General features: G+C 39.8%; 1 protein-coding gene across 1 annotated transcript in view; it reads left to right on the top strand.

Moving 5' to 3' along the window:
- Nucleotides 1–256: 256 nt before the first annotated feature.
- LOC137501036 (zinc finger protein 236-like) overlaps nucleotides 257–23,497 on the top strand; it is a 64,339-nt gene continuing 41,098 nt past the window's right edge. Inside the window, exons 1-2 of the mRNA XM_068227895.1 lie at nucleotides 257–446; nucleotides 3,765–3,813. The gene's annotated coding sequence lies outside the window, so the exon portion shown is untranslated. The remainder of the gene's footprint in view (nucleotides 447–3,764; nucleotides 3,814–23,497) is intronic.

The raw sequence follows: 23,497 nt of genomic DNA on the forward strand, positions 1-23,497 counted from the left end.
ATCAATTTTTAGTGATGAGACAAAGTCTCTTAGTGCATTGGCACTGCCGGTGGCTCCAGTTAGCCTACGCAGTGGCCTCCACGGTATGCACTAGCCAGCGTATTGGTAGGTGTGCTAGGTACCAACTGATGAGCCCACCCTAGCACACGAGGGCGAAACGCTGGCAACCAAGAATGAGCTAGCTGGAAAATTTATAATGTCCAATAACGGACCATTTATATTGGTATTGCTAGGATGTGTCGCGAAAACTCTATTGCAGGAGCCTGCCACAACCAGAACTAAGCGAGAGGCTGTTACCACTTCATGCAGTGGTTACACAATGAATCACTTCTAACAGCTAGGCGCCTGCACCAAGGAATGCCCCATTCCCCTCAACACCAGGATGTATCCTACTAAGTTCTCCGCTCGTGTTACCACAGTGGAAAGTGGAAACAAATGCTTATAATGTTGGTGCTAAGTTTTTTGTCTGTTATTATTGTGTTATTGTTTACTATTATAATACAATGTGACTTTTCTTCTTAAAGTGTGAATTTATAATTAATTTATATTAGGTAAGGATAGTTTATAGGACTTCACAACATATTAAACACTAAGCACTAAAATGATTGCTGTCACTTCCACCTCAAATATAAGTGATTTGGTGGGCCCAGAATATTCATGTAGGCCTATAATAGAAAGGTTAATGATCATGCTATTTTTGTTGAGAATGTATGAAGAAGAGAAAAACACAATTGAAGATATGCGCGGAAAAACGGGTTAACCCTCAAAATTGAAATATTTGAGTTATGCGCTGCCATCTGTTGTCGGATGCGAGAGCTATCTTTCATGATATTCGGCTATCCTCCAGGGATCATATTACGTTAAATACAAAAGGTGAATGTTCTTGCGTTTCTGGATTTGCTCTATCTGTAATGTCGAGAACGGGATAACCCACTGCTGCAACTGACATCTTCGGCATAAGCAGTGGGCGAATGTCTCATATAATTCAACAGAAAAACATATGGTTCTCCTCAGGTAAGATTGCATGTTTTACTTTTATTATGTACTACTAGGTAAAGCAGTAAATTCACATTAATAGAAATTTTGCTGTGTTTTACAATACAACCCAAGTTTTTAATTAAATAGCACATTTATTATTTACTTATTAAAGGTGGGCAAAAGAGGATGTCATAGCAATCACCCAAGTAAATGCAGTGATGAAGACCTGGCATTTCCTTGAGCTCACATCAGCGGGCTCAGTCCAGTCATTATTCTAGGAGAAGAAACCCAAATACGAATTACCTAAGTGGAGAACTAAATGTATGGAGAATGTACTCCCTCTATTAAGATAAGTGCAACCTCTCAGCCTTGGCATGAATTGTAAAGTATTCTACAAGTACAGTATTGGCTTAGTAACACCACGTACTGACATGTGATAGCCTAAAAGTGCAAATTTCATCGGAAAAGAACATTTAAAAAAGATAGAACTTGAATCTAAGTTGACCTTTCATACCAAACAGGCTAAACTGCATATGAAAATCTGATGAAAGAAGCATAAGCTTAAAAAAATAATAATTCTGTAATGGTTATTGCTTTTGATACGCAGCAGTGTGAGCAACCTCCCCACCCCCAGCCCCATTTGTCTGTAGGATTTGTATTTTATAAACATCAACTTTGGACATACAACTTCTGTATTCATAATATTTCTAATAATGATGCAACAATTTTTATGTGGTCGGAAGACATTGCAGCATGGGGGGGGGGGGGGGGAGCGGATGACAATGTTTCTTGCATTTAGCATTATGTAGAATCAATCCCCCTGCATAATTGCGTCACTTAATTGTCTATTCTGATTCTTGCTTTGGCGAAATCAAGAACCTTAGCTTGGTTAGTTTCTGGCTGTATGTGGCACAATCTGGCAGGTTTGATGATGTAGTACATAAATATTTGCTACCCGGACATGCATTTTTACCTTGTGATTTTTTATTTGTTTTACGCCGTACTGACACAGATAGTTCTCATGGGGGCGATTGGATAGAAAAGGGCTAGGAGTGGGAAGGAAGCTGCATGGCCTTAATTAACGTACAGCCCCATCATTTGCCTGGTGTGAAAATAGGAAACCACAGAAAACCATTTTCAAGTCTGCAGACAGTGGGGTTTGAACCCACTATCTCCTGGATGCAAGCTCACAGCTGTGCGCCCCAAACCGCATGGCCAACTCGCCCGGTTTTACCATGTGACCGGGACTTTGGTCTTATTGAGGAAAAAAGAGCAAGTGTCTTATATTTATGTTCCTGATCAATGGATGGAGCTAGTTAAGAAAACTAGAGTTTAAAATCCTTTCAGTGTTGTCGAAATGACAACTGGTATCTTTATCACAGCAAAACCTCTTCTCGATAAATTCCAGACAAAAATAGTGTTAGAATATGGTCAAAAGGTACTGCTGAGCTAGATTACTTGTTTGAAAGGAACTAAAAACCAACCTTTTAAGCTCTTTCTTAAGTATAGCTATGATGACATTGTGATGGGTGATAGGTGTGTGAAGGATTGAAGAAGTTTAATGTAAAGTTTGTTTTTGTTTATTGATAATGTCTTGTTTTGGGTAATAAAATGTGAAAAATTATATTGTCTGCTTGGACCTTATATTTACAAAAAATAAATGAAGATAATGAGTTTATCTTTTTTTCAGTCTCATTCACAAACCTCAAATTTTGGGTATTAGAAAGACAAACATATTACCTGGTAGACCTTCACTTAGTTATGAGACATTTCCCCTCAAATATCTTGGTCCAAGAGCTACAAATCCTGCAAAACTGAAAGATTTACGGGAACTGATGTAATATATTCCACCAGTTTATCATGAATACTACCAAAACCTTAAATCTGAGACTATTCCCTATGAACCATAGCACTGACTACTGTTAAATAACACTTTTAACCATATATACGATACTGTTATATTATTTTGGAAATGCAATAGACATAATATAACATGTTAAAAAGAGGGTAAATGAAATATGTAATGATTACTTTTGTGATCTTACAAAAAATATATTTATTTTCAATACCATCTGGGATAGGTGTGTAAAGGATTGAAGAAGTTTAATCTAAAGTTTTTCTTTGTTTATTGATAATGTCTTGTTTTGGGTAATAAAATATGAAAAGTGATACTGTCTGCTTGGGCCTTATAATTACAAAAATGAATGAAGATAATGTCTTATATTTTTTCAGCCTCGTTCACAAACCTCAAATTTTCTTCATTTTAAATAAGTGTCGGTTAACCCGTTTTTCCAGGCATGTCTTCAATTGAAAAATGTAGACGCATGCCTTCTCTTAAAAATTTATTCAAGGAATCATAAAGAACAGTACGATATTTTCATGACTCGTGGTTCATACATCAGGACTGGTTATGTGGTTGTGCAAGAATGAATAAAGTGTATTGTTGGCCATGTATTCTATTTTTCTCAGAAAATAATGCTTGGAATAAAGGCAGTGTGTACAATTAGATAGTTTCAGAGTTTTGAAGAGACACCATGAGGTGTCTCAAATACACATCAACGCTGTTGCTGATATGACTCAGTTCAGAAGGTCCAGAAGAGAGTTTTGTTTGAGTACAGCGTACAGAAAGAAAATTGATGATGATGATTATGCTTGTTGTTTAAAGGGGCCTTACATGTAGGTCATTGGTCCTCAGAAAGAAAATTGTTGATCATAATAAGCTAATAAAAAATAATAGATATATTGTCATCACTTTAATAGATACTGTGTGTTTTCTTTCAAAACAGGGATTACCTTCCAGCGGTCATCGGGAAACTGAAGAATTCGATAACAGAGGTAATTACAGGGAGTTACTAGCACTAATTGCTAAGAAAGGTGATGTATTTCGGCACCACTTAGAAACATCTACAGTTTCCTCAGGACTTTCATCAGATATACAAAATTATATTATTGAAGCCATAGCTACTTTCATGACCAGCGAAATTAAAGATGAGGTTAAGAAAGCAAACTATATATCTGTTATTTTGAAGATGGTACAGACGTTTCTAACAGAGCACAACTCTCGACTGTGTTTAGATATGTTAGACACGAAGGTGAGATTCAAGAGAGATTTTTGAGATTCATTGATGTAAGTGGTGACTGTCCTGCTGTTTCCCTCTCTAAACATCTCTTTGGAATGTTACAAGAATTTCAGTGTGGTGAATAGTTAGTAGCAGGAACATTTGATGGCACAGTGGGTTGCAGAAAGTTAGTCAGGGTTAAGTATGACCAGACTATATTTCTTCATTGTTACAGTCACAGGCTCAACTTGGTATTACACCAATCTGTTAACCACATCAAGGAATGCAAAGTACTTTTCCAGACCTTGTCCCGGATAGCACGTTTTTTTCCATCATCCTCCAAAAGGGCTGCTACTATTAACAAAGTACTGCAGAGGCGATTACCAACTGTAGCACCTACCCAATGGATATATGCTGATAGGTTCGTTGAAGTTGTGTCCTTTCTCTATGTATTGGGACCTTTCCCACCGTCCCCCATGACTCATGGGACCATGTGACAACAAACCAACCCTTTCGGGTCACGAACACATGGGACCATGCTCCACGGAAGTCGATAGTCAAGGGATCTTTTTGGTCTGTGCCGATTTCTCCTCATTGGGATTGTATACTTAATCCACTCACATGAGAAGTTATCAGCCATACGACTCAGCTAGATCACAGCTACTCTCCCGTTCCTGAGGTCTGAGCACGGACTCCTCAGGGCCGAAGAACGTTCGCGGCATATAGAGGCTATCAAACATAAGCTATCTTAAAGGCCTACAATGAACGGAAGAGGATTCTGGATGCATGATTTTCGGTAGAGATAGGCATGAAATCGTTTAGAACAATTTACTATATACTCGGTGAAATATACAAAAATTTACATACACAGTTGATATCAGCAATCACTTATTTTAGCAGCGGAAAAATCCGGGCTGCCATTGACATCAGATGTTACCTCCACATTCCACAGACCAAAATCTATGTGGACGGCAACGTTAACTGGTACTCTCTTTAATCCAATTACATTTCCCTTTTGACACAGACGTAAATATCCATATCCCTCTCTACCAAGACAGAGAATTACCGAGAGGTTATTAATATGATCTCACCTTTTCACATACTATCACTTTGAATTGCCTGTGTCCTATATCGCTTACATAACTATTACATTAGTTTGGATGTATGCTACACAAATTGTTTTGTGTATTATCGCGATTGTTTTGTGCGTTCCATCCCCCGGTTACCATAAACCACTTGAGTACGACATACACAATAAAATGACCCTATCATATTCACAAAAACAAAACAAGCCATGTTCCCCCCAATGCGAGTATTCCATGGGACTGAATCCCGTATTACACATTAGACTCTATTTACACAAAAGAAAAATGTCCGCTTTTGAATGGTCGGCTAACTTGAGAAATCACGAAAGTAAATATAAAAAAACATAATTAATCCGAACATTCTGACCATATCAGAAATCCGTCATTAAAACACGGAGAAAGAAAAAGAAATGGACTGAAGTCTTCCATATAAAATTAAACACAGACTTGAACAACGAACTATCACTTGCGATCACTACCAGTGGACTTTCACGAAGTCTAGATTCAAATCGACATCGATTATAAGTAAACAAAACACTTCCTGGAAAAGAAATATATCAAACACATGTATCAATAAAGACAATAGCTGTAAATAACCCGGTGTAACCCGCTGTCTTAGCGAGCTGTTGATCCCTGCTGTGCCCACACGAGGTTCGAACCTGAGACTCTGGTCGTCTCCATCCAGGGTACTGTAATCAAGCCCTAATTAATCGAATCATGTATCGAACAGTAGTTACTCTCTACATTGTTTTCCGGATCAAGGCTAATGGACAGTGTGTATTATTTACATAAAATTTGTGTCTTCTTTCACACAGTAGAACGCAACATTCTACCAGACACGTTTTCTTAACAAGGCGAGTTCTTTCTTTTCTCTGGTCATAAATTCTGACCCAAGTCCGCTCCCCTCTCGCACCACAGCGAGACTAATTCACCACATTCACAGGCGGCCTTCAAGGAGTCCATAACATCATTCAATTTAGCTAATGCAGGGTCACCTGCTCAAATTAGCTCATTACGATCCTTATGACCAATAATTATTTATTTATTTCTATTACTCAGCCAGATTATATCAAAAACTCCCTCGTTATACTAGCAATTGGGATTTACCCATACATTTCCAATCGTATCCTCATTCACACTTCCAATCGCCTTTCCTCGAACGTCAACGTCTCCTCATTCCACCCGTGTGTGTATAGATTGTGTACCTGGCATAACATTAACTTGCCATTTTAATAGATCGGCATGAAATCATCGATCAAAACATGAAAGAAAATAATAATAATAATAATAATAATAATAATAATAATAATCCTCTAACCGGTTGCTTGAAATGTATTGGTATCAAAACACTGCTCAAGTTACATTAAGAAAATAATAATAATAATAATAATAATAATAATGAAATTCAAATTAATTTAAATTATTAAATCCTTCCAAACCACTAACAAACCTTTTACATCTAACCTCAATAGTGTAGTGGAGGACAGGGGTTCAAACCTCGGCACTTCATTTCTTGACCATCTTCAGTTGCAGCCAAAACTTATATTATCATGCAACAAACTCTACCATTACGAACATAGTGCTGATTCTAGCCCAAGCCTTTTCTCTCATACGGGCACTCGTTGATGACTCTGTCACCTCGCTAGTCCCTGTCTAACTTAGGCAAAAGCTCAGATGAGATCTACATTATTAATCTACATAGCACTCTACTCCTTTTCCCCTCAATACCTTCTCAGCACTAAATAAACAAAATATGATAACATGCAAATATATCCACTAAAAGGGGTCCCATATTCTATACACTAACACAGGATCACTCCCTTCCCATATCTAATTAATTAATTGAAACAAAAATTAATAAAAGGATTCCCGACCATTCTTGGGCGGATTAAACCTATTTATATACGTTATTTTAACCCTATACTTCATGACTATTATTTACAAAGGGAAATACTAGCATTGGAGAAGAAAACATAACTTTGTACTCAACGGTTGCTGTCATCGGCCTGGTCCGGAGGATCCGGAGGCCTACCCATGTTGGATTACTCCATGGCGTTGGATCCTGGAGTCCTGGAGTTCAGAAGTTCCATATCTTGTCTCGCGTAATCCATTTTTGTAGCACACGGATCACTGAAATTAGATTGTAATTTACACAATTTATCAATTTCTTGCACACGTGTTACCGTTCACTCCTATTACTTCTTTTTCTACCCACTGCCAGTTACATGGAGATGAATATATCGGCTACTTTCAGCTGGTCTATTACACTGTTAAGCCGGGCGCTCCCAGCATCCGCATGATGCAGAATTTTCTATCCCTATCTTTTGTATGTTTTGATAGTTCAGGAACACTTCTCACTGCCTGTTACTCAGTTAATAATCTGACCTGCGCTTTGTTCAGAAAACAGCGTAGAGTTATACTGTTCTTTGTTGTCCTACAGAAATTCCGCGTACTATCAAGTAGTTGTTGCTATACAAAACCCTACTTCATATTTCACGAAGTCTTAGTCTACTTCGCAACCGAGATCTAAAGTACATCTCATTACCGTAATCTTCTGTTGCCTATCACAAATTATAAACGAAAAAAGAGTGAAAGATTTCACCCCCCGCTTTGTTCACATAGTATACAAAGGAGCGGTAATCCGATAGCGAACCGACCGTCGTTTCCCGTCGAAAGCTCCTCAACGACTGCTGAAGCTCCCTGGAAGTGCAAAAACTTTTACTAACCCCGGCGGTAGGGGCGGTTTAGTGACTTCATCCCCACTCTTATTTCGACTGCTCCTGGATGAACCAGCCTGTCGAAATTAGCAATACGCTAGACTGTGTGACTTGGTTATGCACAAGTACGCTATGCCATGCGGAATTGGATATGTTCGGCGGATCTGCCGTAATTAATTTATCATCTTGGAGCGGAAGTAGGGAATCCCCGAAGGCATCTGGTTTTCCACTAGGCGTCCGTACGCTATGAGTGTTATATAAGTTGTTTACCAACGCCTTTCGCTTGGAGAGTATTTTTTACCAGAACTCCTGACTTTATAATTCCACCAAAATTCAGCACACTACTCTAACGGGTGCAGTATTGTTAATTAAGCCTTATTTATGCCGATAATGCATTAAATCTTGCCCGATCGCTTTGGCATCGCTGTACACTGGCATATGTTTTCCAATATGGAGTCGCTAAATAGTGTTCTTCTCCTGCTTCTTCTATGACGTGTGCCTAGTTCGGGGATTCTTTAAGCCACCCAGTGGGCGGGTGAAGGCGCCTCTCTGGCGGGCTTCGTATCGCACAACTTGATGATACTCCCAACATCTACACAAAGAGAGCTTGCTGCCTGCTTCCTTACCAAGCATATCACCTTGAAATAACTATTACTTGTGCCGATACGGTCACAGTATATCTCCTTGATTTCCTTGATTTCCGACAAAAGAGTAGCGATACAAAAATGTTGCAAAGTTTGGCCTGGGAAGAATTGGGAGAAAGAAGAAGAGCTGCTCGACTACGTGGTATATTCCGAGCTGTCAGCGGTGAGATTGCCTGGAATGACATTAGTAGACAATTAAGTTTGAGTGGCGTTTATAAAAGTTCGAAAGATCACAATATGAAGATAAAGTTGGAATTCAAGAGGACAAACTGGGGCAAATATTCATTTATGGGAAGGGGAGTTAGGGATTGGAATAACTTACCAAGGGAGATGTTCAATAAATTTCCAATTTCTTTGAAATCATTTAGGAAAAGGCTAGGAAAACAACAGATAGGGAATCTGCCACCTGGGCGACTGCCCTAAATGCAGATCAGTATTGATTGATTGAACTCTACAGAGAAATGAAAGCTAACGCAGACGAATGAGATGGTGGAACGAGAATTCAAGCTAAGGGTTACTATGATATCATGCAAGACATCAATTTCGATTTCCTATTAAATTTATTTGCTGAAGTGCTTCCTCAATCTTTTGTTCCATATCAGATTCTTCAGAAAAAAATGTCATATAGCCTTCTGTTTCGAGGAGATCCAGCAATTTAATGCGTTTTCTTGCAGACAATCAGAAGTAATTTTGAAACTATCTGGTCAAAGTTACAAGACAATGAAGGGAGGCAAGATTACCCTCAAAAGCGCCAGAGAATTGATTTCATAGGAACTAAGAAAACATCTCCGATTGTATTTGGAAATAATTGACATATCTGTGCAACTATCAGATAGATTTTCTGATATTAACAACCTGAAGTTCCTTCAGTTAATTGATATTTTCCAGTTTACCAATTTTGCGAAGGAGTTCCCGAACAGTGCCTGTCAGTCGTTAGTGAAGACCTATGGACGAAATTTTTACTGCATGAAACTTAAAAGTGAGCTCTCTCTCCTCTACACGAAGTCAGACCTTCTGAAAAATAATGCATATGACCTCTACCATTCTCTGCAACCCAGTGGTCTTAAAAAGCATAATCAGAAGCTATGGAATTGATTGACCTCATTCTCACCATTTTGGCAAGTAGATATAACGCTGAAAGAAGCTTCTCAGGCTTAAAAAGGACATCTGCCTTCAAAAGAAATTCACAAGTACAGGACAGGCTCTCTCTTCCTTTGATTGTGATTGAGAAGAAATTTCTGAGTGACATAATGAAGCGGCCTAATTTCTATGATGCTGTGGTAGATATTTTTGATGCCACAACAAGCCGTAATATCAAGCTCAAGTACAAATCTGAAATACTGAGCTAAGGTTTCAAGCTCTGTTAGAAATTAATTTTAAACTTTAGGTGTTCAATATATTATGTGCCATTTTCAAATGATGTTATCTTATACAAAAGTAATATCAATTATTAAGTCTTCCATTTTTATTAAAGACATCTGTACTGCTCATAAAAATGCTGCGGTGTCAGCAACAATATACTAACAGGAGGATTGTGGTAACACTTTTCAAACATCACATGTCGTCACTGATGATTGGCAAAGATAATTGTTTTCTACAATCCCAGTTAATCCTTTAACTCTGGCAGCGTGCTGTATCAGTTGTGTTGTATAGCAGACTGTTGGAGAAATTTGACCTTTTTTGAGATCTAATGGTTGTTCCAAGAGTCTGTAGTGACCAACAGAGGTACCTACTAGATGACAGGGAAAATCAGAATTTTAGGGTTAGAGTGCCGTTCATGCTTGTAATGTCCCATGTAATTTTCGTTAACGGCTAGTGTATTAGCGCTCCTATAGGTAGCTTCAATGAAACATATAATATTTCATAATGCGTGGAAAGCTATTTACTGCAGGTGAAGCTTTATCCTCATGTCAGGTTTTGACTTTCAAGAAAATTAAGACTCAGCCAGATCTGGCCAAAACTATAGATCTAAAACAACTATGGGAAGCTTTGCATGAATGAAAACAACTAAACCTAGCTCAATAGCTGCAGTCCCTTAAATGCCGCCAGTATCCAGTAATCAGGAGATAGTGGGTTTGAGCCCCACTGTCGGCAGCCCTGAAGGTGGTTTTCCGTGGTTTCCCATTTTCACACCAGGCAAATGCTGGGGCTGTACCTTAATTAAGGCCACGGCCGCTTCCTATTCCTAGGCCTTTCCTACCCCATCGTCGCCATAAGACATACCTGTGTTGGTGCGACGTAAAGCAAAATAGCGAAAACAACTAATCCATTCGCAAATAAATTTGACAGACTATATATATATTTGCTATTGGCTTTACGTCGCACCAACACAGACAGGTCTTTTGGCAACGTGTATATATTTTAAAAGAAGTTAGTCAACCTGTGTCTCAATAACGTAAACATGCGATAGTGGAGAGTGGAAATTATCCCATACAGGGGGCATGACCAGCCATCGTAGGCGAGCATCCCTAAGGCATATGTTTTCACGTTGCTGGAGTGAAAACGTCAGATAATTTTGACTGCCTGTGATAAAGTATAAATATTTAGGTAAACAGAGAGGGGTGTTGCAGCTTTTGTAATTCACTTTCAACTATTTTCTCGATAGTTTCCAGTCTCTTTTAATTACCATTCTGAGCAAAGTTTGCCCACTCTTGTAGGTCTTGCCTTATGTTCTATTTATCAGGGTCTTTATCGCAGAGAATCAAATGACTGTGATGTCATTGTAGAAATGTGTGGTAAAACAAAGCGCATGGAACACATGCTACAAACAAGCATTCTTATTCTATTTGGCTAAGTTCAGTGGTCCAGTCTAGCAGCAGTGTAACAAACTGTAACACTCTCCTTCATGTTTACCAGAAGACACAGATATATTTCCAGCTTCTGAAAATTTATTAGTTAAGAAAACCAGACCCAAGTTTTGCACGGGTACTGTGTTCAGTGTGTTAAATGTCATGTAAATATTCATCTTACACTGAACAATATTGACCACTGCCTCATCAGTCAACATGTTAAGTGATAGCTGGAGGAGAGTGGCCAGAATGATGAAGTTTACTTGTTATTTTGTATGTGATAGGTATGGTAAGCACAGAGGTTACTCAACGGTACCAAATGGCTGATAACATAATCACTTACCAAAAAAAAATACAAAAAAAATTTGTAAACCGGGCGAGTTGGCCGTGTGCGTAGAGGCGCGTGGCTGTGAGCTTGCATCCGGGAGATAGTAGGTTCGAATCCCACTTTCGGCAGCCCTGAAGATGGTTTTGGTTTTCCGTGGTTTCCCATTTTCACACCAGGCAACTGCTGTGGCTGTACCTTAATTAAGGCCATGGCCGCTTCCTTCCAACTCCTAGGCCTTGCCTATCCCATCGTCGCCGTAAGACCTATCTGTGTCGGTGCTACGTAAAGCCCCTAGCAAAAAAAAAATGTAAGGGAGTATGAAACACAGTTAAGGATTATTGGTCATTGCTGAACTCTGGATACAGTATGGCCGCATTGTGGTTCTTCTTTAAAGTGAAAACAAAGGTAATATTTGCCCAGTGTCTGAACTGAATAAATTAATGGAATCTGAAGTGTACCGGCTGGTACACCTCTATGCCGCACATTTGAATTTTCTGCCTTAAGGTACTTCTCTACTGGAGAAACTCTGAACTTTAACAACTGTATCAACTCAACTGGTTCTCAAAAGATGTCACTACTATAAAATTTGTGATTACAAAGTTGCCAATACTGTGTGGATTTCATAGTGTTTTGTCCTCTATTGATCAAGAAGTATAGACTTCCTCTAACAGATGTCTTTACAAAAAAAAAAAAAAAAAAACTATGATCATGCACCCTGGTGCGAAGTGAAGGAACTTTTGTTGAAGAAATTTTGTATTTATAAGTTTTTGTCTTTACTAAATTTTGTTCTTTCATTTGTGGGTTGGCTGTATTAAGCTTTCTTTCCGCCTGTTTTGAATTTAGCCAATCAGTAATTTCTGTAATTAATTTTCCACCTATCAGAGGTTTCTTCTTTGAATTTCCATGTGTAACTCTTACGTACCCAATAAAGTTGAGGGGGGTGTGTCCTTATTATTCATGAAAGGTCTCGAATCTTCCACAAGGGTATAAAACTGCTGATTTTCTTGTCTCTGGACCTCTCAAACAACATCTAGCTCAGTGTGTGGATATGTAGCAGGGGGCGGGAAGCACCTCTTTCTTCGGGCAGCAGTTCTTCAACAAGATAATGGCCGTTTAACATCTTTTTTCTTGCTAGCTCAGCAGTTTAACCCTCGGGGCAGGTCCGAAGCCTTTAATATGTAAACCATCCATTGAAACATGTAAAATCTTCTGATCTTTGTAAAATTTTCATATAACTTTAACTGCAAATCGGAGCTAGAGAGTGCTTTACCCTCTCGAGCTTCCCTTCATTTTGAATTTGAGGTGACTATGTTTTTGTAACCGCTTTTCTACTCTTTCTTTCTGTAATATCTTAAAAATTTGCTTGTACGAGTCACCTCCATAGTATGGGAATAGCCCCTGCTTATCGGCCTAGCACCACTTAGGTTTTAACAAGATTCATGTAGGAGTGCAAGTACACGCCTCCATTCATCCTTGTATTTTGGGCCATTTAATTAATCTGTTCTTTTTCGACGAAGGCCCCGTAGGTTGGGTACAAGTTACCCCAGTTTATTTGTAAGTGCCTTGAGAGGCAGTTTATGGAGGAAGTTGTTGTGGCCTTTGATAGGCGTGAGAAATTGAGAGCAGGTCAGCTCTTTCTGATGTAATAAAGTGCCTCTAGGAGGCCCGATATGGTTTTCGGGGATTTCTGCCCTTTGAATAAAAGTGTGAAGGTGGGCTAATTGCCCAAGGGTTGTAAATATTGGGGCTCGGACCCCTGAACTTGTAAACCCCCTGGAACTCGTGCTTTCTTTGTAAAACTATACTGTGTACATGATTATTGGATTGTTGTTGATTGTTTTTGTTAAATTCTATGTGTATATTGTTAAGTTTGGTCATTTTCAAAAATATAACCTTTGTTGAAATTTTAATTCTTCTTTCGGCCTTGTGGTTAGACCCATTCAACCCCGCACCTTCTTTCACCTCTGCTGATCCACCAAACCATGGTAACATGAAGGATGATGGATTTCATGATTTATGGTCACCGTGCGTTTGATCATTTTTGATATTTTATTTCATTAATTGTTTTTATATTTTCTTTAAATGTGTGTGTGTTATAGTACTAGCTTTGGTCAGTGTTCTTTTTCTCCAGGAATATGAGGTGACTATTCATTGTTGCTATCAATTTATTTGTAAGAATATTCTACCATACAGTTAGAACCAGGTCCACTACCTGGTGCTTGCCTTGGTGAGGGACTCGACACTATTCCTTCCACACTTCCCGTCCAATCACCACAGATATTCTATTGAATCAGGTCCTTCCCTCCACATCACAGTACTTACAATGTCCTCTCTCTTCCTGCTACCCGTCCTATATATTTCTCAAAGTTGGCTCACATCTACCAACCAGCACTTGATAGCTATAAACTTGTCCACTGGGACAGATCCAATGGTAGGAAAGGAGGTGGAGTAACACTTCATTATAGAAATGACTTGTAACCCATTGCATGTTGCTCAGCTGGGGCCTGAGTTCAGGTTTGTTGAGATTACTGTTAGCACAGCAAAAGTTCCCGGTGCATTAGTCCATAAAGCTTGTGGCACAATGGACATGACTGAGTTTGAAGCTTGTTGATTCGACTTTGTGCCTATCTATGAACGTGTAATAATAATAATTATAGGTAGCTTTAATATCAACCTAAACAAAGAATTAGCCCATACTGCGATATTTGTAGACATGATGTCTTTCTCTAACTGGGCAATCCTTCCTTCAAATCCTGTTAATCACAGATATACACATAAACACAGCTCATATATTAGTGGATCTTACAGCTAACAAGCTGCAGAAGGTTGTAAATCATGGCCAAATTCCTATTCCATCAATCCCAACTCATGACCTCATGTACCCAAATACAAGATAAACTTCAACACTTGTAGAAATACAAAAAAATATCAATTTGCCTAACGTAAGGTATGATGTCCATAACGTAACCTGAAATGATACTCTACTTCTCGAAAATATCGACACAAAAGTTGACAGATTTAATGCTCTTGATACCAGACTGCAGGACAAGCTTGCTCCCAAATGTCTTGTGAAAGTTAGTCACCCTCCCTACCCTTGGTGATATGAGAAAATAGAAAATACGAATGCTCATTATCATGCACGTTTGTGAGAGTACAAGAGAACTCTCAGTGGATATGATTTCCAAAGCTACCTTGTGGTTAGAAACTGAGTCAAGTGAGTCCTAAGAAATAAGAAATATAAATACTTAGTTCATTGAGATAAACTGAACGCAAGTAACAGTTGCGTACTGGGTATTGTGAGAGGTCGGCAGCAACAGATGGAACCAACAAACTTAATACATATTTTTTAGAATATAGAATACCTCCTAACCCAGTCACCTAAACAGGTATGAATGTGTACCAGTCATTCACCTCACAGCGTAATTGCCGACTTTTTGTTCTGGCAACCATGTTATGAAAGTAATTTATTCAATTAAATCTGCAGCTGTAATGTAGATAACATCATTATACAATTTCATCTGTACTATTATGGGTGCCATTTTTCCTGTTGTGACACATTTTGAACTACTGTCTTAAAACTGTTAGCTTTTCTTCATTTTGGAAATATACAAATGTTATTGTATTGCCTAAGAAACTTGATCCCAGACTAACTTTTGATTTTTGCCTAACCCTTTCTCCCGGTTCTTCCTAAAGTTTTGGAACAACTTGGGTTCAAATAAGTACTGTGGTATTTAAATTAGTTCTCTTCTTGACCCTATAAAATCATGTTTCAAGAAGGGGTACAGTACTGCACTTGCTCTCCTTGATGCGACACAAGACATCAGACTTGCTATGGAAACATGCCCGGTGGTGCTTTTGGCACAATAAACTTACAGCATTTAGTTAGGGAGATGGAATCCTTCTGGTTTGACTCTTTAACACTGAGATTTTACATCTTACTTGAAGATCTTGGCAGTGGGTATCAGCTCGTGACAGCCTTTCAGAACTGCAAACCAGGAAAGTAGGGAACCACAGGGAAGTGCTTTGGGACCACTGTATTATTTGTTGTACATCAGTGAGATCTCTAAACTAAAGTCATGTTCTAACAACTTATCTGCAGATGACTTTCAAAGATATATCCACTGCAAAATAAATGAATATTGGATGTATTTCAAAAATTATTGCTGACTTGATACAACTAAACAAATTTGCATGATCTAAGTAGCTTCTCAGAAACTCCTGTGCATGATCAACAGTATACGTCCACCTCTGCTAATAGAAGAGAAAATCGTTTCTTACAATACAGCAGTGAAAATCCTTGGCGAGATTATGACTTAAACTCTAAATTGGATAGAACATACCAAAAATGTATGTCAGAAATGTTTTGCCTTGCTTCATCCATTGAAAATAATGTCGGTTGTCTTACCAGTGGACATGTGACAAAGACTCATCCAGTCTTTAATTCTTCCAAACCTCTACAACTGTGTTGTAGTCCTTGATGATGCAACTAAGGAATGAACGATGAAATTGCAGCAAGGTTTGAACTGTTGCCCCAATTATTTTTTAAGTTGAGCTGTGATGTGCGCGTGACTCCTTAGTATCAAGAACTTCACTGGCTGAAACCTGAAAAATGTTGTTAGTATCACATGTATTAATACAGAAACTCCTATATAGCAACTCTCCTGAGTACATTTACTTTAAATTTTCCATTTTGTTTCCTTCCATAACTGTAATACTCGAAATGCCGTACCCTTGCTATTTCTCTTCATTCTGCATCTATGTATAAGAGTTATTTTACTGTGAACTATTCCAGACTTTGAAATTTCCTACCAGACATTGATTCTTGCTGAGATTACCTGTTGAAAGCTGTGCACTGTACAGCTGAGTGCATGAATGTATATCACTTGTATGCGTAGACCTAGTTGATAATTGTGAAATATGTGCATTTATTTTGTGTGTTTGTTTGAGGAGTATTATTTCATATTGGTTAATGTACAGTGTACTGTTCTAATTTTATTATACATGTGAGAGTGTTAGTATAATGAAACTCTGATAGATTATACATTCATGTATCTGCAAATAACTGTAGTGGATGGGGTTAAGTGCAAGAGAGGAAAAAGAGCCATAAATTTGCCACTTGAAAGAAGCAAAATATAGAAAAAGAAAATAACAATAAAATGTATATATTAAGTATTATTACCTGAGGGGATATAACACTGATTTGTTGTCTTTAAGGCATTGTTTTATGAAGGAATTAATTCCTGTGATTATATAGGTATTGACTATCCATTGCGTAAATTGTCCCTTTTTTATTCTTCTGTGATAGGCATGACAATTTTGTTTAGTTTTTTGTTCCTGTAATATGGAATCCTCTGTATATTGTAGATGATGCTCATATTATATTTGTTTTTGCTATAGCAAGGGAAGTCTTTTCCTCTCTTTGCTGAACAGATGGACAGCAGCGAAACCACCAGTAGAGATCCCTTACCTAAGGAAATGCATGGACTTGGTCTATACTTATACAGGTATCATGTGTAAATATATGGAAAAAGTTATGTCTGCCTGCCAAGTAGAGAAATTATGAGAAATTCCAAGAGGTTAGAATTACTGTAAGAAATGAATAGTGAAGATGACCAAGCTCGATTGCTGCAGTCGCTTAAGTGCGGCCAGTAAACTTATCCAGTAGTAAGTAAATACTGTAACTAGGAACTGTGAGCCTCCTTATTTCAGTGTGGCACAAAGGGTAGAAATAGGCCAGGATTAAGGGCTCTGTCTTGTTTCTGCATTGTGCTACTTTTCTAATTATTCTCAAAAGGCAACAATCATTATAACATAAATATATATAAATATAAATAAATATATATATATTTTCCCATTAGAAAAATGTGTGTTGTTCATATTTCCACTTACTAACGCGCTCATCAAACTATTTCAGCAGCAGTGTTTGTTCCTGTGTCCTTTCTGAAGTGCATGTAAACTTGATGCATAGCATCTTCACTATATGTTTTTTTTTGTTTTTTTTTTGCTATTTGCTATACGTCGCACCGACACAGATATGCCTTATGGCGACGATGGAATAGGAAAGGCCTAGGGATGGGAAGGAATTGGCCTTGGCCTTATTAAGTTACAGCCCCAGCTTTTGCCTGGTGAGAAAATGGGAAACCACAGAAAACAATCTTCGCCAGCAGTGGGGTTCAAACCCACTATCTCCCGATTACTGGATAAGTTTACTGGCCGCACTTAAGCGATTGGACTATCGAGCTCGGTCATCTTCACTATTCATTTCTTACAGTAATTCTAACCTCTTGGAATTTCTCATAATTTCTCTACTTGGCAGGCAGACATAACTTTTTCCATATATTTACCCATGATACCTGTATAAGTATAGACCAAGTCCATGCATTTCCTTAGGTAAGGGATCTCTATGCAGGCCACCTCGTACAACCACTTGTGCAGTAGCACTCATTCTCCAAACATTCCATGGTTTTTGTTCCGGCCTAGCTATGGCTAGTTGCTCGCTACCACTTCCTAGGACAGATAGCAGCACCCTTCAGCACCCAGCCAGAGGTGGTGTGGATGGAAGGGGATGGGAGACTGTTATGCTTGGGTGCCTCGTGCGAGAGGAGACAGGAACATGTGACTGACTGTTATCAAGGGTATCTGCCCATCAATATTCAGTATTTTGTATTATAATATGTTATATAAGTGTCGTAAGTGTAATAAATATTGTTTTTTTAATCAAGTGAGTGATTATGTACAAAACATGGTCCAATTACCGGGCCGGATTATCTACACCACGAGGACCTCGTGAAACCAGCGTGGCGTGTAGTATGGACGACTAGTTTCAACAGTCACGTGGATATACTTGGAAGTTCACTTGAATGACATTATCTGGCAGTCCCGGGTTCGATGTTCCAGTACCAGAGGTAAACTAAACTGAAGGCAGGTCAGTACTATCCATTTAAGGCTCTCCTTTTCTCCTTGTTATTGTCTTACCCCCTCCATCATGGAATCCTCAACAAGGCAAAAGCTTCTTAAGCGCAACTTACCCGCTGGGAAACTTTCGTCGAGTATTTCATCGCTCAGCAACATTCGAATTCGCATGAAATTAAACTACGATACGAAGACATGAGTGCATTAATGTCGAAGTTTGATGACGTGCAGTCAGAATTAGAATTAGGAGACGTTGAAAACGAGCAAGCTCATGATCAGGCGCGTGTCGAATTCGAAACCAAATACTACAAGGAAAAGGGCGAAATGAGTAAAATAATTTTGAACCTTGAAGAGGCATCATGCAACATGGTAGATTCGGGAAGAACTCAGGTCAGCAGTGTTGCGAGTTTAAAGTTGCCGGCTATTAACATTCCACATTTCAATGGAAAATACGAAAACTGGCTCTCATTCGTGGACAGTTTTAAAGTTATGATCCATAACAACAATTTCACAATAACAAGAATAATTTTTATGTTGACGATTTATTAAGCAGCTGTGACGATATCCAGGATGCTCTTCAGTTGCAGTCTGAAATTATTAATTTACTAGAGAGTGGAGGATTTCACCTCAGGAAATGGTGTTCAAACCACACAGCATTACTAGAAGCAGTTCCAGAAGAGGACAGGGAAACCCAGCTGCCTTCAAGTCTTGGTGAAGGCACTAGCGTGAAATCTTTAGGCCTATTATGGCATCCAGTTACTGATCATTTTCTCATTTGTGACAATCTATATTCAGACAGTCCCTATCATACTGATACTCATGTAACTAAACGAAAGGTATTATCTGTTATTGCATCAATATTTGATCCACGTGGGTTGGTCAGTCCTTTGGTAATTTCTTACAAGATTTTTATGCAGAAACTTTGGCTAGTCAGTCTGAACTGGGATGACAGACTACCATCTCAACTAGTCAGAGAATGGGAAGAACTTCACTTTAAGCCACAGGCAGTAAGAGAATTTTGTATTGAGCGGTTAGTCACATGTAAGGGACCCCCTGTTGATATACTAATTCATGGTTTTTCTGATGCTTCAGAACAAGCTTATGGGGCTTGTCTTTATGTACGGTCTGTCGACAAAGGAGGACAGACCTGTGTCAGGTTATTATGTTCTAAATCCAGAGTAGCACCGGTGAAGAAACTGACACTACCAAGACTTGAACTGTGTGGAGCGCTACTACTTGCCCAACTACTCCACAAGACCCTTCCAGCTTTGTATCTGCCAGTCAGCAAGTTGTACCTGTGGACGGACTCCACCATTGTCTTAGCCTGGATCGCATCTCCTGGCACTTGCTGGAAAACATTTGTGGCCAACCGAGTCTCTTCAATTCAAGAATACTCTCACAAGGCAGAATGGAGACATGTTCCTACCAGTTGCAATCCAGCAGATTTAATATCCAGAGGTGTTGCTCCAGGACAACTACGAGGTATGAACCTGTGGTGGCACGGACCATCCTGGTTAACTGAGCCCACTGAATCATGGCCAGACACAATATCGGCCCATTCAGAAGAGGAACTACTTGAGTCACGAAGCACACTTCCTGTAGTCATGTTGGTGGGTACAAATTGGGATGAACTAATGCTGAAGTACTCGTCACTGTCCCGACTGACTCGAGTTACTGCATATTGTTGGCGATTTATTCACAGTATTGTAAATCCTCAAGACAAGAGGTTGGGGATATTAAGTGCACAAGAGCTGCAGATAGCCTTGCACTCCTGTATCAAAATTCCACAACAAGTGTGTTATGCTCAAGAGATAGCCAGTCTCAACTATAAATGCTGCAAGGAAGAGTAAAATTGCAGATTTACATCATTTCTTAGATGATAAGGGAATGCTAAGGGTAGGAGGAAGACTAGTAAATTCAAAACTACCTTATGACACTAAGTACCAACTTATCCTTCCTCCCCAGCATGCTCTCACAAACCTTGTTGTGATGGCAGAGCACATTAGGCTTTTACATGCAGGTGCTCAGTTAGTAATTGTATCATTAAGAGAAAGATTCTGGATTCCCACAGCTAGGGCAGTTGTTCGTAGAGTCATCCACAAGTGCCTGACCTGTTTTAGATTCAAGGCGTCAACAGCTGAACAGCTGATGGGACAGCTCCCTGTAACCAGAGTGCAACAGTCGCCAATTTCTTAATGTAGGAACGGATTATGCTGGTCCTTTCTTCGTCAAGAGGGGAAATGTAAGAAGCAAACAGACAACGAAGAGCTACATTGCATTGTTCATCTGTCTGGCTACCAAGGCTCTTCACCTGGAGGTGGTGAGTGACCTCTCTACTGAAGCCTTTATGCCAGCCTTAAGGATATTCATAGCTCGACGTGGGAAATGCTCCATTATCTATAGTGATAACGGGACTAACTTCATTGGTGCCAACAGAAGGATGCAGGATCTGCAAAAACTATTCCTTTCAACCAGCTTTTGTGAAGAGATAAGGAAGTCATTAGCGATGGAAGGCATCACGTGGCACTTTATACCTCCCAGCTCTCCACACTTTGGCGGACTATGGGAAGCAGCTGTCAAGTCCATGAAGTACCACTTGAGAAGAGTTGCGGGTAATGCGCTACTGACATTTGAGGAGCTATGTACACTTACTGCACAGATAGAAGCCTGTCTTAATTCTCGCCCCCTATCTGCCTTATCCAATGACCCCAGTGACCTTAATTATTTGTCACCTGCTCACTTCGTAATTGGTGCCCCCCCCCCTTACAAGCATTCCTGAGCCTGACATTACTGACCTGCCCATGAACAGATTGTCTCTATGGCAGCGTGTCCAGTCAATGCAGCAGCAGTTGTGGAAGAGGTGGTCTGCCGATAACCTGAACTCACTGCAGGAGAGGAAGAAATGGACCTGTCTCAAGGAGAACGTATCTACTGGAACAGTTGTTCTTCCTCTCTGTTGGAAGTTGGCTGTGGTGGAGACTGTTCACCCTAGGAAGAATGGACTTGCACGAGTGGCTACCTTCAGAACGACCAGTTAACAAGTTAATTCCATTACCTATTGAGAACTAAACAGGATCGTGTGGCTAAACATAATGTGTTTCTTGTAAATATTTGTTTCTTTGTTTATTTCAGAGTGTAATTATGGTGTTGTGTGTGATTTGAACTGGAACTTATAGTGTGCTTAATTCATACTGCATAATAATGGATGAGGACACAGTCAACCTACTTAGTACCTTCTATTAACAGTGTGTAAATATTTTGTTGCTTGTGTTTCTGTTTTACTTATGTTTATGTATATATTTTGTTGAACGATCAACTCATTTTGGTTACTGAACATGAACTCTATATGTCAGTGCCTGTGTGAGACTTGAAAATTGAACTGAACTCTCATGAGGGCATATCAGGCAATTTATTTTGGTTGAATCATGGTGATTCAATGGTGAGGAGCATGTTCCGGCCTAGCTATGGCTAGACCACCTAGTTGCTCGCTACCACTTCCTAGGACAGATAGCAGCACCCTTCAGCACCCAGCTGGAAGTGGTGTGGATATAAGGGGATGAGAGACTGTTATGCTTGGGTGCCTCGTGCGAGAGGAGACGGGAACATGTGACTGACTGTTATCAAGGGCATCTGCCCATCAATATTCAGTATTATGTGTTATAATGTGTTATATAAGTGTCATAAGTGTAATAACTGTTGTTTTTTTTAATCAAGTGAGTGATTTACGTACAAAACAGTATTGCTCCATAATATGGTATGCTGATGGGATTAGAGACTAGTTATATGTAAGTCCAGTGACTGTTCCTTAGTTTCTCTGGTATACATTTTTCATGGATCTCTTTGTTGCTTCCTTTTTCCATGTTGAGGGTGAGATCTCTAGGGTGTGATATCAAGAGGTTCCTTGTGATCAAATAAATACACCAACTGTCTTAGGACACTGTTCGTAAGGAACACCTAGAGCTGATACTCACTGAAGAAAAAGTTCTTAATATCACATTCTTTGATAAATTATAAACGTAATAATAGAAAACCTTTGTTCATCTCAAATATACACTGACTGACAGTGACAATGCAACACCAAGGAGGAGTGGTTCGAAAGGGATGAAAGTTGGGGAAAAAATAGAGACGGCACGGACGAATAATTGATGTTTATTTCAAACCGATATGCAGGTTACACAATGCGCACGGCATCGACTCAGTATGATGTAGGACCACAGCGAGCGGCGATGCACGCAAAAACACTTCGAGGTACAGAGTCAATAAGAGTGCGGATGGTGTCCTGAGGAATGGTTCTCCATTCTCTGTCAACCATTTGCCTCAGTTGGTCGTCCGTACGAGGCTGGGGCAGAGTTTGCAAACGGCGTCCAATGAGATCCCACACGTGTTCGATTGGTGAGAGATCCGGAGAGTACGCTGGCCACCGAAGCATCTGTACACCTCGTAGAGCCTGTTGGGAGATGCGAGCAGTGTGTGGGCGGGCATTAACCTGCTGAAACAGAGCATTGGGCAGCCCCTGAAGGTACGGGAGTGCCACCGGCCGCAGCACATGCTGCACGTAGCGGTGGGCATTTAACGTGCCTTGAATACGCACTAGAGGTGACGTGGAATCATATGCAATAGCGCCCCAAACCATGATGCCGCGTTGTCTAGCGGTAGGGCGCTCCACAGTTACTGCCGGATTTGACCTTTCTCTACGCCGACGCCACACTCGTCTGCGGTGACTATCACTGACAGAACAGAAGCGTGACTCATCGGAGAACACGACGTTCCGCCATTCCCTCATCCAAGTCGCTCTAGCCCGGCACCATGCCAGGCGTGCACGTCTATGCTGTGGAGTCAATGGTAGTCTTCTGAGCGGACGCTGGGAGTGCAGGCCTCCTTCAACCAATCGACGGGAAATTGTTCTGGTCGATATTGGAACAGCCAGGGTGTCTTGCACATGCTGAAGAATGGCGGTTGACGTGGCGTGTGGGGCTTCCACCGCT

The sequence above is a fragment of the Anabrus simplex genome, chromosome 5 (assembly GCF_040414725.1).
Source record: "Anabrus simplex isolate iqAnaSimp1 chromosome 5, ASM4041472v1, whole genome shotgun sequence".
Lineage (NCBI taxonomy): Eukaryota > Metazoa > Arthropoda > Insecta > Orthoptera > Tettigoniidae > Anabrus > Anabrus simplex.